Source organism: Siphateles boraxobius, unplaced genomic scaffold, assembly GCF_051911475.1.
Source record: "Siphateles boraxobius isolate OS27281-9 unplaced genomic scaffold, OSU_SipBor_1 31, whole genome shotgun sequence".
NCBI lineage: Eukaryota > Metazoa > Chordata > Actinopteri > Cypriniformes > Leuciscidae > Siphateles > Siphateles boraxobius.
In genome coordinates, this window is record NW_027508931.1 from 18,824,841 (window position 1) to 18,852,500 (window position 27,660).

The window sequence follows — 27,660 nt, forward strand, 5'->3', positions numbered from 1 at the left end:
TGGCCAAATCCCAAGCCGGTGCTCTAGAGTGCAATGCAGGCCTAAGCCTCAGTGTACCACGGAGAAAACGAGTAATAAGAGGATCTCTCCCAAGAGAAGAAGCCCCCAAAGGGGAGCGATAAGCAGATATAGCCGCTACGTACACCTTTAAGGTGGAGGGAGATAATCCAGCAGAGAAACGGTCTTGAAGGAAATCGAGAACTGTACCAACCGGGAAGTTAGCAGGATTTAAAAAACGTTCTCCACACCATGTAGAGAACAATTTCCATTTCAATGAATATAGTTTTCTCGTGGAAGGAGCTCTGGATTGAAGGATGGTCTCAACGACCTCAGTCGAGAGACCGGATTCTAAGAGCTGGGCCCCCTCAGAGGCCAAGCCCACAGTTTCCACAACTCCGGGCGAGGGTGAAATATCGTGCCCCCTGCTTGAGATAACAAGTCCCCCCTGACAGGAATCTCCATGGGAGAGCCGTGCAGAAGGGACACTAGGTCCGAGAACCACACTCGGGTCGGCCAGTGCGGGGCTAATAATAATAGATGAGCCCCCTCTCGGCGAACCCTCTCCAGAACTCCCGGAAGCAATGATATCGGGGGGAATGCGTACAGGTGCAGCCTCGGCCACTCCTGTACCATAGCGTCCAGTCCGAGAGGAGCTGGATATGTGAGGGAGAACCAAAGCGGACAATAGGTTGTATCGTAAGATGCGAAAAGATCTATCTGAGCTTGACCATAGTTCTCCCATAGGAGCTCCACCACCTCGGGGTGAAGTCTCCACTCCCCGGGCCTCAGCCCCTGTCTTGACAGGATATCTGCTCCCACATTCAAATACCCTGGAATATAAACTGCCCTGAGTGACAGTAATTTTCCCTGGGCCCATAGGAGGATCTGATGAGCCAGTTTGCATAATAATAGGGACCTCAGACCCCCCTGATGGTTGATGTAAGAGACCACCGATGTGTTGTCTGTGCGGACGAGCACATGATGGCCTCTCAGGTCTGGCAGGAAGTATTTGAGAGCCTGAAATACCGCCATCATCTCTAGTCGGTTTATATGCCACGAAAGCTGATGGTCCTGCCAGACACCTGTCGCCGAGCGGCCACTCATGACCGCCCCCCAGCCTGTGAGGGAAGCATCCGTCGATAGCGTTACGCGTCGACAAGAAGCCCCCAATACTGGGCCTTGGGCGAGGAACCAAGGTTTCTTCCACATGACCAAGGCACGTAGGCATAGCCGCGTGACCTTGATCGTGCGAAACGGATTTCCCCTCGGAGAAAACCCCTTGGTCCTGAGCCACCACTGCAGGGGTCTCATGTGCAGGAGGCCAAAAGTAACTACGTTGGACGCAGCTGCCATGAGACCCACCAGTCTCTGGAACTGTTTCACAGTGAGTGACTGGCCTAGTTTTACCATATTTACGGCTGTGAGAATCGCAGAAATACGAGCTGGAGACAATCGTGCTTGCATAGTTGTCGAATCCCACATCACCCCTAAAAAAGTGGTCCTCTGGGCTGGGAGGAGCACACTCTTCTTGGTGTTTAGCCGCAACCCCAACCTTTTTAAGTGAGACAGAACGACATCTCGATGCCGAACTGCCAACTGCTCGGAACGAGCCAGGATCAACCAGTCGTCGATATAGTTTAATACGCGAATGCCCTGGAGTCTCAGAGGAGCCAGTGCTGCATCCACGCATTTCGTAAAGGTGCGGGGTGATAAACCTAGGCCGAATGGAAGGACCCGATATTGGTATGCTTCGCCCCCGAAAGCAAACCTCAGGAACTTCCTGTGATGAGGATGAATGGATACATGAAAGTAAGCGTCCTTCAAGTCTATTGTGACAAACCAGTCCTCGGACTGAATCTGTGATACAATCTGTTTGAGTGTAAGCATCTTGAACTTGAGTTTCTGAACTCTGCTGTTTAACTGACGCAGATCTAGAATAGGACGCAACCCCCCATCCTTCTTGGGAACGATGAAGTAACGGCTGTAAAACCCTGACTCTCTGCTGGGAGGAGAAACCCTTTCTATAGCCCCTTTTTGCAGAAGCGTCAGTACTTCTAGTTCCATGACCCGAGCCTGCCTTGGGTCCACCACTGTGGGAAGGACCCCTTGAAGTCTGGGCGGACGAGAACCGAACTGAATTCTGTAACCCTTTTCTATTATATGCAGGACCCACTGAGAAATATTTGGCAGTAGTTTCCACGCTGCCAGAAATTCTACTAAGGGGACCAGTCTCTCGAGACTGGCCTCGGGATTCGGTTGTACGGACATTTCGGTGCCCTGAAGCGGCGAACCGGCAGGGAACAACCGAACTGACCGTTCTACGATCCTCCTCGGAGAATCGTATGGGGACGCTGACACCTCGGTGCCCTGAAGCGGCGAACCGGCAGGGAACAACCGATGTGGCAGCGCTGCGACTCTCCTCAGAGAATCGCCCCCCAGAGGGTGCCGAGGATGAACGATTTCTCGAAATCGTCCCTCCTCGGAGGGGACCACCCTCAGAAGCCTGACGCCTTGGGCGTCAGGACTTCTTCTTAGCCCAAGCCTTCTTAGAGATGACAGTCCTCAGATCTTGCCTACCCCTAGCTGGCCTGGACTGCGACCGCCACCCAGATTCCCCAGATTGTGGAGGAGCCCGAGTGGCGACGCTCTGTTTTTGATGCACTCTGTGCTGTGAGGAGCTTGTACTCGGATGAGACTGCTCGGATTTAATAATCATTTTTCGCCCAGCAGTCTCAGGGATATTGAAACGTCGAGGAAGAAACCTCTGGAACGCAGCCGATTGTTTTTTCGTTTCTTGAAACCTATCGACGACACAGTTGATAGCGTCGCCGAACAAACTTGAAGGTGACAGTGGCGCGTCCAGAAGAACAGACCTATCTTTATCCTTTATATCAGACAGATTTAACCAAAGATGCCGCTCCGTGGCCACCAGGGCTGCCATAGAACGGCCCACTGATTTGGCCGTCTCCTTGGTGGCCCGGAGAGACAGGTCTGTTGCGCGACGCAGTTCTCGAATTGCGTCAGCGCTGACTTCCTCACGTTCATCGATATCCTTCAGCAGATCAGCCTGGTATGCCTGCAGTATAGACATAGTGTGCAGACATGACGCAGCCTGACCTGCTGCCGAATAAGCTTTACCCACCAGCGAAGATGTAGATTTTAATGGCTTGGTGGGTAACGTCGGGGTTTTTAATGATGACGATGACTCGGGAGAGAGATAGCTCGCGAGCGTCTCTTCAGCCCGAGGCACCTTAACATAACCATAATCAGATGCACCCAAAACATTACTGTAACATGAAGTTTGTGGGTTAAAAACTCTGAATGACGCCGGTTTATTCCACGATCTCGAAACCTCATTGTGGAGATCGGGAAAAAACGGGAGTCCCCGACGTGGAGGCTGTGTTTTAGATGGTAAAAATCTTTCATCTAATAAACTTTTTCTAGTAACACTCAAAGAATCATCGGCTGGCCATTCAATATTTAATCTAGCTACAGCACGAGATAAAACCTCCATAAGCTCCTCATCATTATCGGAGGCATGAGCTGGCGAAAACTCAACATCCCCCATATCAACACTGACGACATCCAGATCCTCAGAACTGGATAGCCGCAACAATGGTGCCCCAACCTGGGAAGGAGAAGCCGCAGCGCGGGCTCCTTCCTGGGCAGAGGCACCGGATCCAGCAGGTAAGGGTTGAGAAAGGGCTGGGCCCGTCTCAAGCCCCGCTACTAGATCCATATGCGAACCCCAAGATGAAAGCCTTCGCTGTGCCTCGGCAGCAGCGGGACCCGCACCCCGGGGAGCGCGAACCGAACCGTCCTCCTCAAAGAACGCCCGGCGAGAGCGGAGCGTCCTCACGGACAGCTTCTCGCAATGCTCACAGTCAGCTCCCTCGAGAACTGACTGGGCATGCTCCACTCCCAAACAAGCAACACAAAGCTGATGTGTGTCCCCACCCGTGATGAAACGAGGGCAAGGGACAACACAACGCTTGAATTCTTGTTTCGCCATTATATATATATATATATAGATAGATAATGTGCTTGTGACAGACAACAATAAATAGACAAGGACAGTATACAGAGAGCGCTTGCTGAAGGCAACAGAAGCTGTTGCGGTCTGATTTCTGGTGTGCTTTATAGCTTCCTGGTCTATGACGTCACCGCCGGTGACGTCTCGTTCTTCCATTGGACTGATTATACACGTGCTTCACGACGCAATCACGCAGAGCGTTCCCGCCGCGTCTCAACGCAGCTCGAGTTCCCTTGAAAGGGAACCCTCTTTAAAACAGACTTTGCTGCATTAATCATAGACTAACTGATCTATAAATGAACATGCATAAAACTGTGAAAGAAACAGTGTAAATGGTTTACTGTCTCGTGTACTATTAGGTATATATTATGGTATGTATCCTGGTATACAACAAACTAACGATCAATGTAACCTCACCTGTATAGTGCCTCCTACCTAACTAATCCTCATTTAATGACTCACACTTTGATGTACATCACCTTCTTCTAGAATGCAGTGTGGATGTGTTATAGCTATTTTAGCATTAATGAAGGTATAATCTTCCTAGGGACAAAGATCCATAAATCAACTAAGAGCCACTTTCCCTCTCAGACATGTCCCCTTTCTGATTGGTCGAGTTCAACCCTTAGGGGAGGAACTTCTCCAGGCCTTATTAGAGACAGTCCACATGTGACCTCCGTCTCTTAGTTTTTTCATCCAGCCGCAACACTGTTCTGGTGAGACTGGGGAGCCCCCTCCCCCTCCACGGGGGCCCCAGGGCCCAGCAGGCCTCGATTCCAACCAGATCCGGCCTCATGGAAAAGAGAGAAGACTCTCTCACAAAGAACCAAGGACAATCTCAGGAGTTTTGGAACAAAGACTCCAACCAACAACGACTCCAATCACCCATCCTTTTGACTTCCTCACTTCCAATCATGCGTTCCTGGAGAAAGAGAACGCTCAACCAACTTCCACTTGACGCTGCCGGAACCATCAACGACTTCAATTTTCAACAACTTCAAGATTTGTTCCCATTACAAATGCAAGTATTCAATTCAATGAAATGTGAAAATGAAATTCTGATGGTTCTTCTCATAGACCCTCTTCCGGTTTCCAATTTCATCCTATCACTAACCTATTTATGTATTCATGTGTGTATGTTGTTTAGTTTATTTATATTCATATAAATATCTATATTTAGTTAATAAAACTTGTACATAATATGTATTTGGTTCTGTTTTGTTTGCAATACAAGTCACTTTACGATCACGGTTTTTGCTACTGGCTCAAAGTACTGTACAGGCGAAGAAATAATTATTCTTCGGTGGCCATGGAAGATACCCTTTATTAGAATAAATTAATAATCAAAATAGTTCGTTGGAAGAACTGATTAATTGATTGTAATATTAATTCAGCCACATCAAGTTAATCCAATTAACTGACCCAAATATTTATAATTAATAATAACAAGATATTATTGATTATTAATATTTCCAAAAAGCTGAGTTCCTTACACTTTCTTTCTAACTAACCTATTTATCTATCTATCTTTCTAACTAATCTATCTTTCTTTCTTTCTAACTAATCTATCTATCTTTCTTTCTAACTAATCTATCTTTTTTCTTTCTAACTAATCTGTTTCTAACTAAGCTCTTTTTTCTAACTAATCTGTCTTTCTTTCTTTCTCACTAATCTATCTTTCTTTCTTACTAATCTATCTATCTTTCTTTCTAATTAATCTACCTATCTTTATTTATTTCTAACTAATCTTTCTTTCTTTCTTTCTTTCTTTCTTTCTTTCTAACTAATCTATCTTTCTTTCTTTCTAAGTAATCTATCTGTCTTTCATTCTAACTAATCTACCTATCTTTATTTCTTTCTAACTAATCTTTCTTTCTTTCTTTCTAACTAATCTATCTTTCTTTCTTTCTAACTAATGTTTTTTTCTTTCTAACTAATGTATCTTTCTTACTAATCTCTTTCTTTCTTTCTAACTAATCTTTCATTCATTCTTTCTTTCTACTTAATCTATCTTTCTTTCTAACTAATCTATCTTTTTTTCTAACTAATCTTTCTTTCTAACTAAGCTATCTTTCTTTCTCTTTCTTTCTTTCTTTCTAACTAATCTTTCTTTCTAACTAATCCATCTTTCTTTCTTTCCTTCTAACTAATCCATCTTTCTTTCTAACTAATCCATCTTTCTTTCTTTCTAACTAATCTGTCTTTCTTTCTAACTAATCTATCTATCTTTCTTTGTTTCTAACTAATCTTTCTATCTTTCTAACTAATCTATCTTTCTTTCTTTCTAACTAATCTATCGTTCTTTCTTTCTAACTAATCTATCTATCTTTCTTTCTTTCTAACTAATCTATTTATATATCTATCTTTCTAACTAATGTTTTTTTCTTTCTAACTAATGTATCTTTCTTACTAATCTCTTTCTTTCTTTCTAACTAATCTTTCATTCATTCTTTCTTTCTACTTAATCTATCTTTCTTTCTAACTAATCTATCTTTTTTTCTAACTAATCTTTCTTTCTAACTAAGCTATCTTTCTTTCTCTTTCTTTCTTTCTTTCTAACTAATCTTTCTTTCTAACTAATCCATCTTTCTTTCTTTCCTTCTAACTAATCCATCTTTCTTTCTAACTAATCCATCTTTCTTTCTTTCTAACTAATCTGTCTTTCTTTCTAACTAATCTATCTATCTTTCTTTGTTTCTAACTAATCTTTCTATCTTTCTAACTAATCTATCTTTCTTTCTTTCTAACTAATCTATCGTTCTTTCTTTCTAACTAATCTATCTATCTTTCTTTCTAACTAATCTATTTTTTTTCTTTCTAACTAATCTCTTTCTAACTAATCTCTTTTTTCTAACTAATCTGTCTTTCTTTCTTTCTTTCTCACTAATCTATCTTTCTTTCATTCTAACAAATCTATCTTTCTTTCTTTCTAACTAATCTTTCTTTTTTTCTAACTAATCTATCTTTTTTCCTTCTAACTAATCTGTCTTTCTTTCATTCTAACAAATCTATCTATCTTTATTTATAATTAATCGTTCTTTTTTTCTTTCTTTTTTCTAACTAATCTATCTTTTTTCTTTCTAACTAATCTATATTTTTTCTTTCTAACTAATCTATCTATCTTTCTTTCTAACTAATCTATCGTTCTTTCTTTCTAACTAATCTATCGTTCTTTCTTTCTAACTAATCTATCGTTATTTCTTTCTAACTAATCTATCTATCTTTCTTTCTAACTAATCTATTTATATATCTATCTTTCTAACTAATCTATCTTTTTTTCTTTCTAACTAATCGATCTATCTTTCTTTCTAACTAATCTATCTTTTTTCTTTCTAACTAATCTGTTTCTAACTAATCTCTTTTTTCTAACTAATCTGTCTTTCTTTCTTTCTTTCTCACTAATCTTTCTTTCTTTCTAACTAATCTATCTATCTTTCTTTCTAATTAATCTACCTATCTTTATTTATTTCTAACTAATCTTTCTTTCTATCTATCTTTCTAACTAATCTTTCTTTCTAACTAATCTTTCTTTCTTTCTATCTATCTTTCTAACTAATCTTTCTTTGTAATCTATCTTTCTTTCTAACTAATCTTTCTTTCTAACTAATCTTTCTTTCATTGAAACTAATCTTTCTATCTATATATTATTCATCTATCTTTCTAACCAATCGTTTTCTTTCTTTCTAACTAATCTATCTTTCTTTCTAACTAATCTATCTATCTATCTTTCTTTCTTTCTTTCTTTCTAATCTATCTTTCTTTCTAACTAATCTTTCTTTCTTTCTTTCAAACTAATCTTTCTTTCTTTCTAACTAATCTATATTTCTTTCCTTCTAACAAATCTATCTTTTTTCTTTTTAATTAATCTATCTAAAGCATCTAAAAAAGGCAAAAAAGGCATCTAAAGCCCGGACTGGACATAACAGGTTAAGCTGTTCCTGATCTGGGGTATTAAAGGGAGGAGGATAAAAGGCCTGCCGCACTATTGGGCCCCCAACATTTAGTGGGACCTTTGGAATATAACCCGGTCTAGGGTAGAGGAATGCTTTCACCATACTAGGTGCAAATTCCAGACATGAAGGAGCAACCGACAGAGCATGTAAATCACCAATTCTCTTGATAGACGAAATAGCAAGGAGAAATATAATCTTTAGAGTGAGGAATTTTTCTGAAACCTCCTCGATGGGCTCGAAGGGAGCCAAGGCCAGACCCTCAAGTACAATGGCCAAATCCCAAGCCGGTGCTCTAGATTGCAGTGCAGGCCTGAGCCTCAATGTACCACGGAGAAAACAAATAATAAGAGGATCTCTCCCAAGAGAAGAAGCCCCGAGAGGGGTGATAAGCAGATATAGCCGCTACGAACACCTTTAAGGTGGAGGGAGATAATCCAGCAGAGAAACGGTCTTGAGGAAATCGAGAACTGTACCAACCGGGCAGTTAACAAGATTTAAAAAATGTTCTCCACGCCATGTAGAGAACAGTTTCCATTTCAATGTACATAGTTTTCTCGTGGAAGGAGCTCTGGACTGAAGGACGGTCTCAACGACCTCAGTCGAGAGACCGGATTCTATGAGCTGGGCCCCCTCAGAGGCCAAGCCCACCGTTTCCACAACTCCGTTTAACCCTTTTCTATTATGTGCAGGACCCATAGAGAAATATTTGGCAGAAGTTTCCACGCTGCCAGAAATTCCGATAAGGGAACCAGTCTCTCGAGACTGGCCTCTGGATTTGATTGAACAATCATTTCGGCGCCCTGAAGCGGCGAACCGGCAGGGAACAACCGAACTGACCGTTCTACAACCCTCCTCAGAGGATTGCACGGGGACGCTGACACCTCGGCGCCCTGAAGCGGCGAACCGGCAGGGAACAACCGAAGTGGCAGCGCTGCGACCCTCCTCAGAGAGTCGCACCCCAGCAGAACTCCCGGGAGCATTGATAACGGGGGGAATGTGTACAGGTGCAGCCTCGGCCACACCTGCACCATAGCGTCCAGTCCGAGAGGAGCTGGATATGTGAGGGAAAACCATAGCGAAAAGATCGACCTGAGCTTGACCAAAGATTTCCCATAGGAGCTCCACCACCACGGGGTGAAGTCTCCATTCAGACCCACAGTCTGAAACTGTTTCACAGTGAGTGACTGGCCTAGATAAACCCATATTACACCTAGAAAAGTGGTCCTCTGAGCTGGGAGGATCACACTCTTCTGGCGTTGAGTGGCAACCCCAACATCTTTAAAGGAGACAGAACGACATCTCGATGCCGAACTGCCATATGCTCAAATTGAGCTAGGATCAACCAATCGTCGATTTTAATACAATACGCGAATGCCCTGGGCATCCACGCATTTTGTAAAGGTGCGGGGTGATAAACCTAGGCCAAATGGAAGAACCCGATACTGGTATGCTTCGCCCCATTTTTAAAGCGAACCTCAGGAACTTCCTGTGATGAATAGATACTTGGAAGTACGCGTCCTTCAAGTCTATTGTGACAAACCAGTCCTCGGACTGAATCTGTGATACAATCTGTTTGAGTGTAAGCACTTCCTGCTCCATAACCAGAGCCTGCTGTGAGTCCACTACCGTAGGGAGGACCCCCTGAAATCTGGGCGGACGAGAACCGCTGTAACCCTTTTCTATTATGTGCAGGACCCATAGAGAAATATTTGGCAGAAGTTTCCACGCTTCCAGAAATTCAGATAAGGGGAACCAGTCTCGAGACTGGCCTCTGGATTTGCTTGAACAATCATTTCGGTGCCCTGAAGCGGCGAACCGGCAGGGAACAACCGAACCGACCGTTCTACAACCCTCCTCGGAGGATTGCACGGGGACGCTGACACCTCGGCGCCCTAAAGCGGCGAACCGGCAGGGAACACCCGAACTGGCAGCGCTGCGACCCTCCTCAGAGAGTCGCACCCCAGTGGGAGCCGAGGAGAAACGATTTCTCAAAACCGTCCCTCCTTTTATTTTTTTTATAAAGGCCATTATAAAAATCTATATATCTTTCCTTCTAACAAATCTATCTATCTTTCTTTCTAATTAATCATTCTTTCTTTCTTTCTTTCTTTCTAACTAAACTATCTTTTTTCTTTCTAACTAATCTATATTTTTTTCTTTCTAACTAATCTATCTATCTTTCTAACTAATCTATCTTTTTTCTTTCAAACTAATCTATCTATCTTTCTTTCTAACTAATCTATCGTTCTTTCTTTCTAACTAATCTATCGTTCTTTCTTTCTAACTAATCTATCGTTATTTCTTTTTAACTAATATATCTATCTTTCTTTCTAACTAACCTATCTATCTATCTATCTTTCTAACTAATCTATCTATCTATCTTTCTAACTAATCTATCTTTCTTTCTTTCTAACTAATGTTTCTTTCTTTCTAACTAATCTATCTTTCTTACTAATCTCTTTCTTTCTTTCTAACTAATCTTTCTTTCTTTCTTTCTACTTAATCTATCTTTCTTTCTAACTAATCTATCTTTTTTTCTAGCTAATCTTTCTTTCTAACTAATCCATCTTTCTTTCTTTCTTTCTTTCTTTCTAACTAATCCATCTTTCTTTCTTTCCTTCTAACTAATCCATCTTTCTTTCTAACTAATCCATCTTTCTTTATTTCTAACTAATCTTTCTTTCTTTCTAACTAATCTATCTATCTTTCTTTGTTTCTAACTAATCTTTCTTTGTTTCTAACTAATCTATCTTTCTTTCTAACTAATCTATCATTCTTTCTTTCTAACTAATCTATCGTTCTTTCTTTCTAACTAATCTATCTATCTTTCTTCCTAACTAATCTTTTTTCTTTCTAACTAATCTCTTTCTAACTAATCTCTTTTTTTAACTAATCTGTCTTTCTTTCTTTCTTTCTCACTAATCTATCTTTCTTTCATTCTAACAAATCTATCTTTCTTTCTTTCTAACTAATCTTTCTTTCTAACTAATCTATCTTTTTTCCTTCTAACTAATCTGTCTTTCTTTCATTCTAACAAATCTATCTATCTTTATTTCTAATTAATCGTTCTTTCTTTCTTTCTTTCTTTCTTTCTTTCTTTCTAACTAATCTATATATCTTTCTTTCTAACTAATCTATCGTTCTTTCTTTCTAACTAATCTATCGTTCTTTCTTTCTAACTAATCTATCGTTATTTCTTTCTAACCTATCTATCTATCATTCTTTCTAACTAATCTATCTATCTATCTTTCTTTCTAACTAATCTATCTTTCTTTCTTTCTAACTAATCTATCTATCTTTCTTTCTAACTAATCTATATTTTTTCTTTCTAACTAATCTCTTTCTTTCTTTCTAATCTGTCTTTCTTTCTTTTTTCTTTCTCACTAATCTATCTTTCTTTCATTCTAACAAATCTATCTTTCTTTCTTTCTAACTAATCTTTCTTTCTTTCTAACTAATCTGTCTTTCCTTCATTCTAACAAATCTATCTATCTTTCTTTCTAACTAATCTATCTTTCTTTCTAATTAATCTTTCTTTCTTTCTAACTAATCTATCTTTTTTCTTTCTAACTAATCTTTCTATCTTTCTAACTAATCTATCTTTTTTCTTTCTAACTAATCCATCTATCTTTCTTTATTTCCCTTTCAAGGGAACTTCGAGCTGCGTCAAACGCTGCGGGAACGCCCCTGCGTTGTGCGTCATGAAGCACGTATGGAATCAGCCCAATGGAGAGATGAAACGTCATAGGCGGGTGACGTCATCGACCAGGAAACTATAAAGCACCCCAAAAACACAAGCGCATTAGCTTCTGTGCTTTCAGTCGCGCTACATGTGAATCTGTCCCTGTGTGATATTGTCTGTCTTACATACCCTGCACCACACAAACAATTTATCCCTATATATATATATATTGAGAGATTATGGCGGACGAACAGCAGTTTAGAAAGTGTGTTCCTCCCGGCTCGCGTTATTTAACGAGCGGGGATACACATGATCTTTGTGTTGTTTGTTTGGGAGTTCAGCATGCCCAGTTTGCTCTCGAGGGAGCAGACTGTGAGCATTGCGAGCGTTTGCCGTTAAGGACGCTCCGCTCCCGCCGGTCGCTCTTTGAGGAGAGCGGTTCGGTGCGCGCTCCCCGCGGTTCGGGTCCCGCTTCTGCCGAGGCAGAGCGGCGGCGCTTATCGTGGGGATCGCAGATGGATCTCACAGCGGGGTTTGAGACGGGCTCTGCCTTATCTCTCCCTTCACCTGTGAGATCCAGTGCCTCAGTCCCGGGTTCGGAAGCACGCGCTGCGGTTTCTTCCGCTCGGGCTGAGGCACCAATGCTATCCAGTTCTGAGGAACTTGATGTTGTTAGTGTTGAGGGAGATGTGGAGGATTCGCCACCCCACACTCCTGAGAGTGATGAGCTTATGGAGGTGTTAACAAGAGCTGTTGAAAAACTTAATATTGAATGGCCAGTGACTAGACAGGAGTCTGTTTCTAAATCAAAGTTGGATGAGAGATTTTTGCCGTCACGTGTGCAGCCTCCACGCCGGTGCCTGCCGTTTTTCCATGATCTCCACACCGAGGTGTCGAAATCATGGAGAAAACCGGTGTCATATAGAGTGTTTAGTCCCCAGACTTCAACATACGCTAATATTATGGGAGCCAAGGCTCATGGTTATGGTGCGTTGCCTCGTGTGGAAGAGACGCTTGCGAGCCATCTCTCCCCCGAAGCAGCATCATCTTTTAAGGCACCGGCATTACCCACCAAGCCTTTAAGAAACACTTCGGCTTTGGTGGGTAAAGCATATTCGGCAGCAGGTCAGGCTGCGTCATGTCTGCATACTATGTCAATCTTGCAGGCATACCAGGCTGATCTGCTAAGGGACATGAGTGAGAGTGAGGAGGTCAGTACTGACGTAGTTCGCGAACTGCGTCAGGCTGCTGATTTATCCCTGCGTGCCACCAGAGAATCGGCCAAATTAATGGGTCGTTCTATGGCAGCTCTGGTGGCCGCAGAAAGACATTTGTGGTTAAATCAGACTAATATTAAAGAGAGAGAAAAAGCTTTTCTTTTAGATGCTCCTCTTTCTCCCATGGGGTTGTTTGGTGATGCTGTGAATTCAGTTATCGATAAATTCCAAGAAGAAAAGAAACAAACTGCAGCTTTTAAAAAGTTTCTTCCCCTTAAAGTTCATGTCCCTGGGGCTGCTGGGCGGGAGCAGCCCCGGCCGTCTTCGAGCTCATCACATAGAGCGCAGCAGAGGCAGAGTGTCGCGTCTCGTGCTCCCCCTGCTGGACAGTGGGCTCAGCCGCGACACTCTCAGCCGAAGCCTTCTCCCAGTAGAACTGATCTGAGGACAGTTATATTGGCTAAGAAGGCTTCGGCTAAGAAGAAGTCCTGACGCCAAGCCGTTCAGGATGCTGAGGGTGGTCCCCACCGAGGCGGAAAGGTGTTCACCTCTTTTTACGGTGCCCATTCCTCCTCGGTGCCCTCAGGGGCTCGTTCTGCCAACCCCGCCTTTATGCCGGGGCACAGACGATCCCAGCGAGCGCTTTCCCGAGGGACGCTCGCTCCCTCTGAGGAGGGTCTCAGAGCGGTCAGACCAGTTGTTCCCTGCCGGTGCGCCGTTACAGGGCGCTGCGTCTGCTGCTCAAGTTACACCAGAGGCCAGTCTCGAGAGGCTGGTACCCTTAGTAGAATTTCTGGCAGAGTGGAAAAGCCTTCCAAAAATATCTCATTGGGTCCTGCAGACAGTAGAAAAGGGTTATGCTATCCAGTTCAGGTGTCGTCCACCAAAATTCAGAGGGGTTCTGCACACAGTGGTGGGCCCCGAGCAGGCTCTGGTATTGGAACAAGAGGTGAAAACGCTCCTTCAAAAAGAGGCTATAGAACGGGTTCCTCCTCCCAGTTTGGAGTCAGGTTATTACAGCCGATATTTCATCGTTCCAAAGAAGGATGGGGGGTTGCGTCCAATTTTAGACCTGCGCATATTGAATCGCTCGGTAGGGAAGCTAAAATTCAAGATGCTCACTATCAAGCAGATCGTGTCTCAAATCAGGTCCGAGGACTGGTTTGTCACGATAGATCTGAAGGACGCATACTTCCATGTGTCCATCCTTCCACAACACAGGAAGTTCCTGAGGTTCGCCTTCGGGGGCGAGGCGTACCAGTACAGGGTTCTTCCGTTTGGCCTAGCTTTATCTCCCCGCACTTTCACGAAATGCATGGATGCAGCACTAGTGCCTCTGAGGCTTCAGGGCATTCGTATTCTCAATTACATCGACGATTGGTTGATTTTAGCTCAGACCGAGCAGATGGCGGTTCGGCATCGAGATGTCGTCCTCGCTCATATCAGAAAGTTGGGGTTGAGGCTGAACGCAAAGAAAAGTGTATTATCTCCTTCCCAGAAGACCACTTTTCTGGGTGTCGTTTGGGATTCGGTATCGATGCGGGCGCGACTCTCTCCGACCCGCATCGCTTCGATTCTCTCAGCTGTGAAACAAGTGAAGCTAGGCCAGCTACTCACTGTCAAGCAGTTTCAGAGACTGTTGGGTCTGATGGCAGCAGCGTCCAACGTTATACCTTGCGGCCTGTTGTACATGAGACCGCTACAGTGGTGGCTCAGGACCAAGGGATTCTCCCCGAGGGGAAATCCGCTCCGCACGTTCAAAGTCACGCGGCGCTGCCTTCGTGCTCTGGTCATGTGGAGAGAAACTTGGTTCCTATCCAAAGGTCCTGTGCTGGGGGCTCTTTGTCGTCGCATAACGCTAACGACGGATGCTTCCCTCACAGGGTGGGGGGCGGTCATGAGTGGTCGCCCAGCCCAAGGTCTGTGGCAGGATCATCATCTTTCGTGGCACATAAATTGTCTAGAGATGTTGGCTGTGTTTCAGGCTCTGAAACACTTCCTAACAGACCTGAGAGGCCATCATGTGTTAGTTCAATCAGACAACACGTCGGTGGTCTCTTATATAAATCATCAGGGGGGCCTGCGGTCTCGCCGGCTTTACAAGTTGGCCCGTCAGATCCTCCTGTGGTCCCAAGGGAAGCTACTATCTCTGAGAGCAATGTATCTCCCTGGGTATTTGAATGTGGTAGCAGACTCCCTGTCGAGGCAGGGGCCGAGGCCAGGGGAATGGAGACTCCACCCCGAGGTGGTGGAGCTCCTTTGGTTGAGTTTCGGTCGCGCCGAGGTGGACCTATTCGCTTCCAAGGAGACCACTCATTGTCATCGGTGGTTCTCCATCACTCTTCCAGCCCCCCTGGGGTTGGATGCTATGGTGCAGCCGTGGCCGAGGTCACGTCTGTACGCCTTTCCCCCGATTGCTCTGTTACCAGGAGTTCTGGAGAGGGTCCGCCGGGACGGGGTCAGTCTACTACTAGTAGCCCCGTTCTGGCCGGCCCGAGTATGGTTTGCGGACCTGATTTCTCTCCTGGACGGTTCTCCTTTGGAGCTCCCGGTCAGGAGGGATCTACTCTCCCAGGCGGGGGGCACGATACTTCACCCCCGCCCAGAATTGTGGAAACTGTGGGCTTGGCCTCTGAGGGGGCCCAGCTCATAGACTCCGGTCTCTCAACCGAGGTTGTTGAGACCATTCTTAACTCCAGAGCTCCATCCACGAGGAAGCTTTATGCCTTGAAGTGGAAACTTTTCACTTCTTGGTGTGGAGAACACCTGCAGGACCCAGTTAACTGCCCAGTGGGTGCAGTGCTGGAATTCCTGCAGGAGCGCTTCTCCACAGGGTTATCCCCCTCCACACTAAAGGTGTATGTGGCGGCACTAGCTGCTTACCACGTCCCTTTCAGTGGAGTTTCTCTTGGGAGACACCCGCTTATAACTCGTTTCCTCCGTGGCACTTTGAGGCTGAGGCCAGCAGTTCGTACGAGGGTGCCGACTTGGGATCTGGCCATTGTATTAGAAGGTCTTTCCCTAGCTCCTTTTGAACCTATCGAAGAAGTTCCCGAGAAGTTTCTCACTTTTAAGACTATCTTTTTGCTTGCTATCTCTTCACTAAAAAGAATCGGAGATTTGCAGGCTCTGTCGGTTTCACCCTCGTGCCTGGAATTTGCACCTGGCATGGTTAAAGCTTTTCTGCATCCTAGACCAGGTTACGTTCCTAAGGTTCCTACTAATATTGTTAGACCTACGGTTCTGCAGGCTTTCTGTCCTCCTCCATTTATGTCATCGGACCAGGAGAAACTTAATTCACTCTGCCCTGTTAGGGCATTAGACGCTTATGTCCACAGAGCTGCCCTGTGGAGGAAATCAGAACAACTTTTTGTATGTTTCGGGCCACCCAGGAAAGGGTGTCCGGCGTCTAAACAGAGAATGAGCAAGTGGGTGGTTGAGGCTATCTCACTTGCTTATGAGTCGGCTGGCCAGCCTTCACCTTTGGTTGTCCGAGCTCACTCTACCAGGAGTATGGCTGCTTCTAAAGCTCTTTTGTCGGGGGTTTCCCTGAGTGATGTTTGTGATGCGGCTGGATGGTCTTCACCGCATACTTTTATTAAGTTCTATGACCTAGACTTAAGCTCTACCCCTGGGGCACAGGTGCTCTCGTCCTCTGTGCGCTAGTCTCACATGACGGTCATTTGGTCCTATGGCGACGTGGGTATTCGCGTTCCCGCAGCGTTTGACGCAGCTCGAAGTTCCCTTGAAAGGGAACGTCTCGGTTACGTATGTAACCCTAGTTCCCTGATAGGGAACGAGACGCTGCGTCGCTCCGCCATACTCCCGGCACTCCCGTTAGCGCTTCCTTCAAGCCTATCAGAAGCTAATGCGCTTGTGTTTTTGGGGTGCTTTATAGTTTCCTGGTCGATGACGTCACCCGCCTATGACGTTTCATCTCTCCATTGGGCTGATTCCATACGTGCTTCATGACGCACAACGCAGGGGCGTTCCCGCAGCGTTTGACGCAGCGTCTCGTTCCCTATCAGGGAACTAGGGTTACATACGTAACCGAGACGTTCTTTCTTACTAATCTTTCTTTCTAACTAATCTTTCTTTCTAACTAATCTTTCTTCTTTCTAACTAATCTATCTATCTTTCTTTCTAACTAATCAGTCTTTCTTTCTTTCTTTCTTTCTAACTAATCTTTCTTTCTTTCTAATATTTCTTTCTTTCTAACTAATCTATCTATCTTTCTTTCTTTCTAACTAATCCTTTCTTTCCTTCTTTCTTTCTTTCTTTCTAACAAATCCATCTTTCTTTCTAACTAATGCTTTCTATCTAACTAATCTTTCTTTCTTTCTTTCTAACTAATTTATCTTTTTTCTTTCTAATTAATTTTTCTAACTAATCTATCTTTCTTTCTTAACTACTCTATCTTTCTTTCTTTCTTTCTTACTGATCTTTCTTTCAAATCGATCTTTCTGTCTTTCTAACTAATCTTTCTTTCTATCTATCTTTCTTTGTAACTAATCTTTCTTTCTATTTCATATCTTTCTAACTAATCTTTCTTTCTTTCTTTCTTTTTTTCTTTCCTTCTTTCTTTCTTTCTTTCTAACTAATATATCTATCTTTCTTTCTTTCTTTCTTTCTAATCTATCTTCCTTTTTAACTAATCTATCTTTCTTTCTTTCTTTCTAACTAATCTTTCTTTCTTTCTAATTAATCTATTTTTTTTCTTTCTAACTAATCTATATTTCTTTCCTTCTAACAAATCTATCTTTTTTCTTTTTAATTCATCTTTCTTTCTTTCTAACTAATCTATCTTTCTTTCTTTCTAACTAATCTATCTTCCTTTCTTTCTAAATAATCTATCTTTCTTTCTTTCTAACTAATCTATCTTTCTTTCTAACTAATATTTCTTTCTTTATTTCCTTCTAACTAATCTATCTTTCTGTTACGACCCCCGAATTAGCCTAGGGGTTCGGGAGTCCAACATTTAAATGCGACATTAAAGAGGGACATATATAAGCCATGGTTTGTACAAAAGACCCAAGAATCCAACTTACTGTGCAAAAAGCCAACACCTTTATTCAGTATAACAAGGTCAATGGCAAAAGTGAAGTGAACCAATCTATGAGGAACATAGATTAATAGATATATACATAAGGGAAACAGAATTTCTGTAAGATAAATGGATCATCAAAAAGAGAAAAAGATAGACGTAGACGGCGCCAAAGAAAAGAAAGAAACAAAACCAAACGAAGTCTAGCTGTTAAATAACCTCTAATCCTAACTGAGAAAATAAAGAAGAAAACAATAATCTTCGGCTTCCAAGACGCCCTACCTAATCTCCACTAACTATCAGAAAACAAAAATAAAGGGAGTGGCACTCGCCCCTAACCTAATGTATTTAGACAGAACAAAAACCCCTGCGTGTTGGAGTGTATGTCACGTGACATGCTTACCTGTCTATCTCTCTCTCCGCACTAGTAACTTTCAGCGGTCTGCTGTATAGCAGTTACATAAAACCAGAGGAACGAACACAGGAAGAGTTCACTCATACATTGATTCAATATCACACAGATCGAACAGGGACAATAGTCTTAACAGGGTATACGAAATCGCAAAACAGAAAGCTGCGTGGCCTGAGTCTCAGCGAGCTGAGCCTGGATGGAGATATCTGGTGTGCCCTTTTATTCCCCAGGTGGCCTGTTCCCATTGGCGACAGCGAGAAGTGATGACGTCAGTGCTAGCAATGATTGACAGGTCACTTGGCCAATCACGGGTACCTGCCAAAGCGAAAGTAACCGAGAGAGCGGGAAGAGAAACACAAAAGAACACACACACACACACACAGACCATACAGGAACGTAACACCCCTCTCCATAAGAACAAACCTATAATGATTATAGTTTTTTAAAATCAGAACAATTTAAAAAAAAAAACAAGTACATATCATACATACCTAAAACCTAACCCAAGTCAAGAACTAACCACACCTAGAAAGGGCATCAGCCACAACATTTTCTGTTCCTTTCTTGTGACGGATTTCCAAATTATAATTCTGCACAATCAGAGACCAGCGCATGAGCCGCTGATTCTGGTTGTACATACGTGAAAGAAAAACTAACGGATTATGATCCGTATAAACGATATCAGGGAGAGGACTGGAGCCTATGTACACCTCAAAGTATTGCAGTGCCAACAGTAATGCCAAAGCCTCCTTCTCAATGGTCGAATAATTAAACTGATGTTTATTAAATTTTCGAGAGAAATAACACACAGGATGTTCAATACTGTTTTTATCCTCTTGAAGGAGTACTGCACCAGCACCTACGACACTTGCATCGACCTCCAGTTTAAAAGGCAAAGGAAAATCCGGAGCTGCTAAGACTGGAGTACTACACAACAAAGCTTTCACACTATCAAACGAATGTTGACACTCAGCTGACCAAACAAATGATTTAGATGGACTCAGTAAACTCGTGAGGGGATGCACCACACTAGAAAAGTTTAGACAGAAACTACAATAGTATCCTGCCATTCCCAAAAACCGGCGTAACTCGCGTCTGGTCGTGGGAATGGAAAATTCATTAATAGCAGAAACCTTAGCGGCCACAGGTCGAACCTGCCCCTGACCAACCTGCTTACCAAGATAAGTCACCGTTGCTTGGGCAAATTCGCATTTGGCTAGGTTCAGTGTTAACGTAGCTTTTTCCAACCGTTCAAAGACAGTGTGCAACAAAGATAGATGTTCTGACCATTCTGAAGAGTATACCACCAAGTCATCCAAGTACGCATTACAATTTGGCACACCCAGCAACACCAGGTTAACCAACCTTTGAAAGGTAGCGGGTGCGTTACGCAAACCGAACGCCATAACTTTGTATTGCATAAGGTGATCAGGTGTCACAAATGCAGAGATCTGCGATGCACGATTAGTTAAAGGCACCTGCCAATAGCCTTTTAGTAAATCTAATTTAGTAACGAAACGTGCAGAACCAAGGTTATCAATGCAATCCTCCATCCGAGGAAGAGGATAGCAATCTGGCATCGTAACCGCATTAACTTTCCGATAATCCGTGCAAAAACGGAAAGTTCCATCTGATTTAGGAACGAGTACACACGGCGAACTCCACGGACTGTAACTAGGAATAGCTAAACCATTTTCTGTTAAATAGTCAACTTCTTCTCTCATAATAGCTCGCTTGCATGCATTGACACGGTAAGCATGTTGTTTGATAGGGGGAGAATCCCTAACATCAATGTCATGTTGTAACACCGAAGTCTTAGTAGGTGTGTCATTGAAAAGAGTAGGACAATTTTCAATCAGCTGGATAACATCCTGTCTCTGAGCTTCGGATAGATGAACTAAATAAGAAGGCAACTTCAACAATTCTAAATTTCTCAGCCTAGTACACTGCTGCGGTGCATTACGCAGCACGAGACCATCTTCATCCGGCCCTGTTCCTACTGAAGATAAAACCTCGCCGACTACTGCAACAGACCCAGCCACAGGTACAGATTTTTCCTCAGTTTTCTCTGAAGATCTCTCCCTATAATGATATGATTTCAACATATTAATATGACAGACCCGTGATTTGCGTTTCCTATCAGTAGTAGAAACTACATAGTCTGTCTCACTCAATTTCTTTTGCACTACATAGGGACCTGAAAAACGGGCAGACAAAGCTGATCCTAAAGTGGCAGTAATACAAGCACTTGGTCACCGGCATTAAAAGAACGAGGAACAGCTTTGGTGTCATATCGACTCTTCATAACTTTTTGTACGGCTGTAAGTGACTCCTTCGCCTGTGCCCACGCATTATGCAAACGCTCTCTGAAACGACTGACGTAATTTAGCACATTAGTCATAGGACTTACATCAATTCCCAATAGGTTTTCTTTTAGGAGCTTAAGTGGACCCCTAACATTATGTCCAAAGACGAGCTCCGCTGGACTGAATCCAAGCGACTCCTGGACAGTCTCACGAACTGCAAACAACATCAATGGAACCCCCTCATCCCAATCTTTCCCAGTGTCCTTGCAGTATTTCCCCAACATTGACTTAAGCGTCTGATGGAATCGCTCAAGTGAACCCTGACTCCCTGGATGGTATGCACTTGCCACACGATGAGTAATGGAAAGTGATTGCAAGACCTGATTAAAAATCTTAGACATAAAGTTTGTCCCCTGATCTGTTTGTATGATTTTCGGTAAACCAAACGTAGCGAAGAACATAATCAGTGCTTTGATGATAATGGAAGCAGTAATTTTTCGAATTGGTATTGCCTCTGGAAATTGAGTAGCTGTGCACATTATCGTTAACAGGAATAAATTATCCGACTTTGATTTAGGTAATGGTCCAACACAATCAATAATCACATGTTCAAAAGGTTCTCCAATAATCGGAATAGGACAGAGCGGAGCAGAGGGATTTACTTGATTGGGTTTCCCCATGCACTGGCAAGTATCACAAGTGCGACAGAATTGCACAACATCCAGCTTTAACCCAGGCCAAAAGAAATGTTTCAGAATCCTATTATAAGTCTTCGTGATACCCAGGTGACCTGACAACACATGATCATGCGCCAAACACAACACGTGCTGACGATAACGAGATGGAATAACAATCTGACACACTAAATTCCATTCACAATCCTTTTCAGTATTTGGACACCATTTACGCATCAACAAATTATCTTCCACAAAATAGATTACCTTCTCCTGGCTGATCTGGTCTGGAGAGACAACTGAGGCAAAACATTTGGCCAAAGATTTATCCTCCTTTTGCGCAACAATAATCCGTTCACGAGACAGGCAAATTCAAAGTATTACTGTCTAACCTCAAAATGTCCGAGTTAATGTGTCCCTTAGAAAAACTTGTATCTTCTGACGGTAACACCTTATCACCAGCAGATACAGGAACCATAAACGATTCGGATAAGTCTACGACATCATCCACTCTCTTTGACTGAGCGCGCGTCAAAAGGCACCTCCTTACCTCTTTTGGACGTGGCGAAGGAGATTTCGCACGATGCGGCTGAGGATGAGTAGACTGAACCGAAGAATTTTTCTCAGGACGAGCTGAACTGAACACCATTTTGTGCGTAAGCACAAATTCATCTGCAAGCACCGCTGCTTGCGACAAAGAAATTACTTTTTGTTCGTTCAAGTATACAACAACACGTTCTGGCAAACAATTTTTAAATTCTTCTAACAAAAGCAACTCTCGTAACGAATTAAAATCTGTCAATTTACTCGCGTTACACCATTTATCAAAAATATTTCCCTTTTCGTGAGCAAATTTCACAAAAGTCTGACTGGCAAGTTTCTGATGATTTCTAAATCGCTGCCTACAAGCTTCAGGAACCAGCTCATATGCACGGAGAATAGCAGACTTCAATGTATCGTATTGTAAGCTTTCCTCTAACGACATTGTTGAGCAGACCTCCTGAGCCTTACCAATTAGTTTGCATTGAAGCAAAAGGGACCACACATCTTTAGGCCAACGGAGGGAAGATGCGATACGCTCAAATGCGCTGAAATACGTATCCACCTCCGTTTCCCTAAATGGAGGAACTAGAGCAATATGTTTGCTAACATCGAAGGTTGGAGAATGATCTCCCAGAGATACCGCCACGGGGTGACCGCACAGCCGACCCAGAGGCCACCTTCTGTGCCTCTAGCTCCAGCTGTCGCAGCTTCACCTCCTTCTCAGCTTCTACCTCGAGCCTGTGCATTTCGAGCCTCAAGTCCAACTCAGCCTGACGCGCCTGGGCCCTCTCTTGTGCCTCATACTGTAAACGAGCCAGACGGACCCTCAAACGCCCGTTCCCAGACCCAACAGAAGCAGGGGAGGACGGATCAAAAGGCGGCAAGACGGCCTTAGTATCAGCCCCGACATCAACCTCGGCAACTGTCTCGCTCCGCTCTTCGTCCGATACCCCCTCACTAGAAACCCGCGCGCCAGCACAAAGTGGCCCGGTCTCTCGAGTACTTACACCAGGTCTCGAAAAAATTTTGATCTCAACCAACCTCTCGAATATAGCACTCTTAATATTTTTCTTAAGAGCTTGCCTCCCCACAGAAATTTTATAGTGGTCCGCAATCTTCAGTAAGTCATCTTTTCGACAATGATCAAACTGCTCTAAGGAAGGATGCTCAACAAACGACTGTAGATTAAACAAAACCATCATTACTAACGTTACGAACCAAACCACAGTCAACAAAATACCACGCATCAGGCTACCCTGGAAAATACGGAGTCTTAGCACAAATCACTTTGCTACCAATACAACCACAGTCCATACATATTCCTCTCAATGTCTTGTGATGGGTGTTTAAATAAAAAAAAATAGGACGAGCCCCCAATTGTTACGACCCCCGAATTAGCCCAGGGGTTCGGGAGTCCAACATTTAAATGCGACATTAAAGAGGGACATATATAAGCCATGGTTTGTACAAAAGACCCAAGAATCCAACTTACTGTGCAAAAAGCCAACACCTTTATTCAGTATAACAAGGTCAATGGCAAAAGTGAAGTGAACCAATCTATGAGGAACATAGATTAATAGATATATACATAAGGGAAACAGAATTTCTGTAAGATAAATGGATCATCAAAAAGATAAATTGGTTTTTCTTTCTAACCAATCTATCTATCTTTCTTTAGTTCTAATCTTTCTTTCTTTTGTTCTAATCTATCTTTCTTTCTTTCTAACTAATCTATCTATCTTTCTTTCTAACTGATCTATCTATCTTTCTTTCTAACTAATCTATATTTTTTTCTTTCTAACTAATCTATCTTTTTCCTTCTAACTAATCTCTTTCTTTCTTTCTACCAAATCTATCTTTCTTTCTTTCTAACTAATCTTTCTTTCTTTCTTTCTTTCTTTCTTTCTTTCTTTCTTTCTCATTAATCTATCCTTTTCCTTTCTAACTAATCTATCATTTTTCTTTCTAACAAATCTATCTTTCTTTCTAACTAATCTATCTATCTTTCTTTTTTCTTTCTTTTTCTAACTTATCTTTCTTTCATTCTTTCTAACTAATCTATCTTTCTTTCTAATCTATCTTTTTTCTTTCTAACTAATCTATCTTTCTTTCTGACTAATATATCTATCTTTCTTTTTAACTAATCTATCTTTCTTTCTTTCTAACTAATCTATCTTTCTATCTAACAAATATATCTTTCTTTATTTCTAACTAATCTATCGTTCTTTCTTTCTAACTAATCTATCTATCTTTCTTTCTTTCTAACTAAATTATCTTTTTTCTTTCTTTCTAACTAATCTATCTTTTTTCTTTCTTTCTTTCTAACTAATCTATCTTTCTAACTAATCTTTCTTTCTTTCTTTCTTTCTAACTAATCTATCTATCTTTATTTCTTTCTTTCTAATCTATCTTTCTTTCTAACTAATCTATCTTGCTTTCTTTCTAACTAATCTTTCTTTCTTTCTAATTAATCTATATGTTTTCTGTCTAACTAATCTATATTTCTTTCCTTCTAACAAATCTATATTTTTTCTTTTTAATTAATCTTTCTTTCTTTCTAATTAATCTATCTTTTTTCTTTCTAACTAATCTATCTTTCTTTCTTTGTAACTAATCTATCTTTCTTTCTAACTAATGTATCTTTCTTTCTAACTAATCTATCTATCTTTCTACCTAATCTATCTTTCTTTCTTTCTTTCTTTCTTTTTTTCTTACCAATCTTTCTTTCTTTCTTTCTTTCTTTCTTTCTTTCTTTCTTTCTTTCTTTCTAACTAATCTTTCTTTCTTTCTTTCTTTCTTTCTTTCTTACTAATCTATCTTTCTTTCTTTCTAACTAATCTATCTTTCTTTTTTTCTAACTAATATATCTTTCTTTCTAACTAATCTTTCTTTCTTTCTTTCTTTCTTTCTTTCTTTCTAACTATCTTTCTTTCTTTTTTTCTTTCTTTCTAAATAATCTATCTTTCTAACTAATCTTTCTTTCTTTCTTTCTTTCTTTCTTTCTTTCTTTCTTTCTTTCTAATCTATCTTTCTTTCTAACTAATCTATCTTTCTTTCTTTCTAACTAATCTTTCTTTCTTTCTAATTAATCTATATTCTAATTAATCTATATTTTTTCTTTCTAACTAATCTATTTCTTTCCTTCTAACAAATCTATATTTTTTCTTTTTAATTAATCTTTCTTTCTTTCTAATTAATCTATCTTTTTTCTTACTAACTAATCTATCTTTCTTTCTTTCTAACAAATCTATCTTTCTTTCTTTCTACCTAATCTATCTTTCTTTCTTTCTTTCTTTCTTTCTTTTTTTCTTACCAATCTTTCTTTCTTTCTTTCTTTCTTTCTTTCTTTCTTTCTTTCTTTCTTTCTAACTAATCTTTCTTTCTTTCTTTCTTTCTTTCTTACTAATCTATCTTTCTTTCTTTCTAACTAATCTATCTTTCTTTTTTTCTAACTAATATATCTTTCTTTCTAACTAATCTTTCTTTCTTTCTTTCTTTCTTTCTTTCTAACTATCTTTCTTTCTTTTTTTCTTTCTTTCTAAATAATCTATCTTTCTAACTAATCTTTCTTTCTTTCTTTCTTTCTTTCTTTCTTTCTTTCTTTCTAATCTATCTTTCTTTCTAACTAATCTATCTTTCTTTCTTTCTAACTAATCTTTCTTTCTTTCTAATTAATCTATATTCTAATTAATCTATATTTTTTCTTTCTAACTAATCTATTTCTTTCCTTCTAACAAATCTATATTTTTTCTTTTTAATTAATCTTTCTTTCTTTCTAATTAATCTATCTTTTTTCTTACTAACTAATCTATCTTTCTTTCTTTCTAACAAATCTATCTTTCTTTCTTTCTAACTAATCTATCTTTCTTTCTAACTAATGTATCTTTCTTTCTAACTAATATTTATAATCTTTCTTTCTTTCTAACTAATCTATCTATATTTCTTTCTTTCTAAGTAATCTATCTATCTTTCTTTCTTTCTTTCTTTCTTTCTTTCTTTCTTACCAATCTTTCTTTCTTTCTTTCTAACTAATCTTTCTTTCTTTCTTTCTTTCTTTCTTTCTTTCTTTCTTTCTTTCTTTCTTTCTTTCTAACTAATCTATCTATCTTTCTCTGTAACTAATCTATCTTTATTTCTTTCTAACTAATACATCTTTCTTCCTTCAAACACATCTATATTTCTTTCTTTCTAACTAATCTATCTTTCTTTCTAACTAATCTTTCTTTCTTTCTTTCTAACTAATCTATCTTTCTTTCTTTCTTTCTTTCTTTCTTTCTTTCTTTCTTTCTTTCTTTCTTTCTATCTAACTAATCTATCTATCTATCTATCTATCTATCTATCTATCTATCTATCTATCTATCTATCTATCTATCTATCTATCGATCTATCTATCTTTCTTTCATTCTTTCTTTCTAATATAGCTATCTATCTATCTATCTATCTATCTATCTATCTATCTATCTATCTATCTATCTATCTATCTATCTATCTTTCTTTCTTTCTTTCTTTCTTTCTTTCTAACTAATCTATCTTTCTTTCTTTCTAACTAACTATCTATCTATCTATCTATTCATCTTTCTATTTTTCTTTCTTTCTTTCTTTCTTTCTTTCTTTCTTTCTTTCTTTCTTTCTTTCTTTCTAACTAATCTATCTTTAACTAATCTATCTTTCTTTCCTTCTAACAAATCTATCTTTCTTTCTGACTTATCCTTTTACTTTCTTTCTTAACAATTTTTCTTTCTTTCTAACTAATCTATCTTTCTCTCCTTCTAACAAATCTATCTTTCTTTCTTTCTTTCTAACCAATCTTTCTTTCTATCTATCTTTCTTTCTAACTAATCTATCTATCTTTCTTTTTCTGACTTATATTTCTTTCATTCTTTCTTTCTTTCTTTTTTCTTTCTTTCTAACTAATCTATCTTTCTTTCTTTCTAACTAATCTATCGTTCTTTCTAACTAATGTATCTGTCTTTCTAACTAATATTTATTTATTTCCTTCTAACTAATCTATCTTTCTTTCTAACTAATCTATCTATCTTTCTAACTAATTTATCTATCTTTCTACCTAATCTTTCTTTCTTTCTTTCTTTCTTTCTTTCTTTCTTTCTTTCTTACCAATATTTCTTTCTTTCTTTCTTTCTAACTAATCTTTCTTTCTTTCTTTCTAACTAATCTATCTATCTTTCTCTGTAACTAATCTATCTTTATTTCTTTCTAACTAATATATCTTTCTTCCTTCTAACACATCTATCTTTCTTTCTTTCTAACTAATCTATCTTTCCTAATCTACCCTTATCTCTACCTAATCTTTCTTTCTTTCCTTCTAACTAATCTATCTTTCTTTCTAACTAATCTATCTATCTTTCTACCTAATCTATCTATCTATCTTTCTTTCTTTCTTTCTTTCTAACCAATCTTTCTTTCTTTCTATCTTTCTTTCTAACAAATCTTTCTTTCTTTCTTTCTTTCTAACTAATCTTTCTTTCTTTCTTTCTAACTAATCTATCTTTCTTTCTTTCTAACTAATCTATCTTTCTTTTTTTCTAACTAATATATCTTTCTTTCTAACTAATCTTTCTTTCTTTCTTTCTTTCTTTCTTTCTTTCTTTCTTTCTTTCTTTCTAACAAATCTTTCTTTCTTTCTTTCTAACTAATCTATCTTTCTAACTAATCTTTCTTTCTTTCTAATCTATCTTTCTTTCTAACTAATCCATCTTTCTTTCTTTCTAACTAATCTTTCTTTTTTTCTAATTAATTTATATTTTTTCTTTCTAACTAATCTATATTTCTTTCCTT

General features: G+C 40.3%; 2 long non-coding RNA genes across 2 annotated transcripts in view; both read right to left on the reverse strand.

Moving 5' to 3' along the window:
* The window catches only part of LOC143697014 (uncharacterized), a 480,539-nt gene that overhangs the window by 39,929 nt on the left and 412,950 nt on the right, over nucleotides 1–27,660 (reverse strand). The window lies entirely within an intron of this gene.
* The window catches only part of LOC143697020 (uncharacterized), a 3,615-nt gene continuing 447 nt past the window's right edge, over nucleotides 24,493–27,660 (reverse strand). Inside the window, exons 2-3 of the long non-coding RNA XR_013186130.1 lie at nucleotides 27,155–27,184; nucleotides 24,493–24,574 (exon numbers count right to left, since the gene is read on the reverse strand). This is a non-coding gene — a long non-coding RNA (uncharacterized LOC143697020). The remainder of the gene's footprint in view (nucleotides 24,575–27,154; nucleotides 27,185–27,660) is intronic.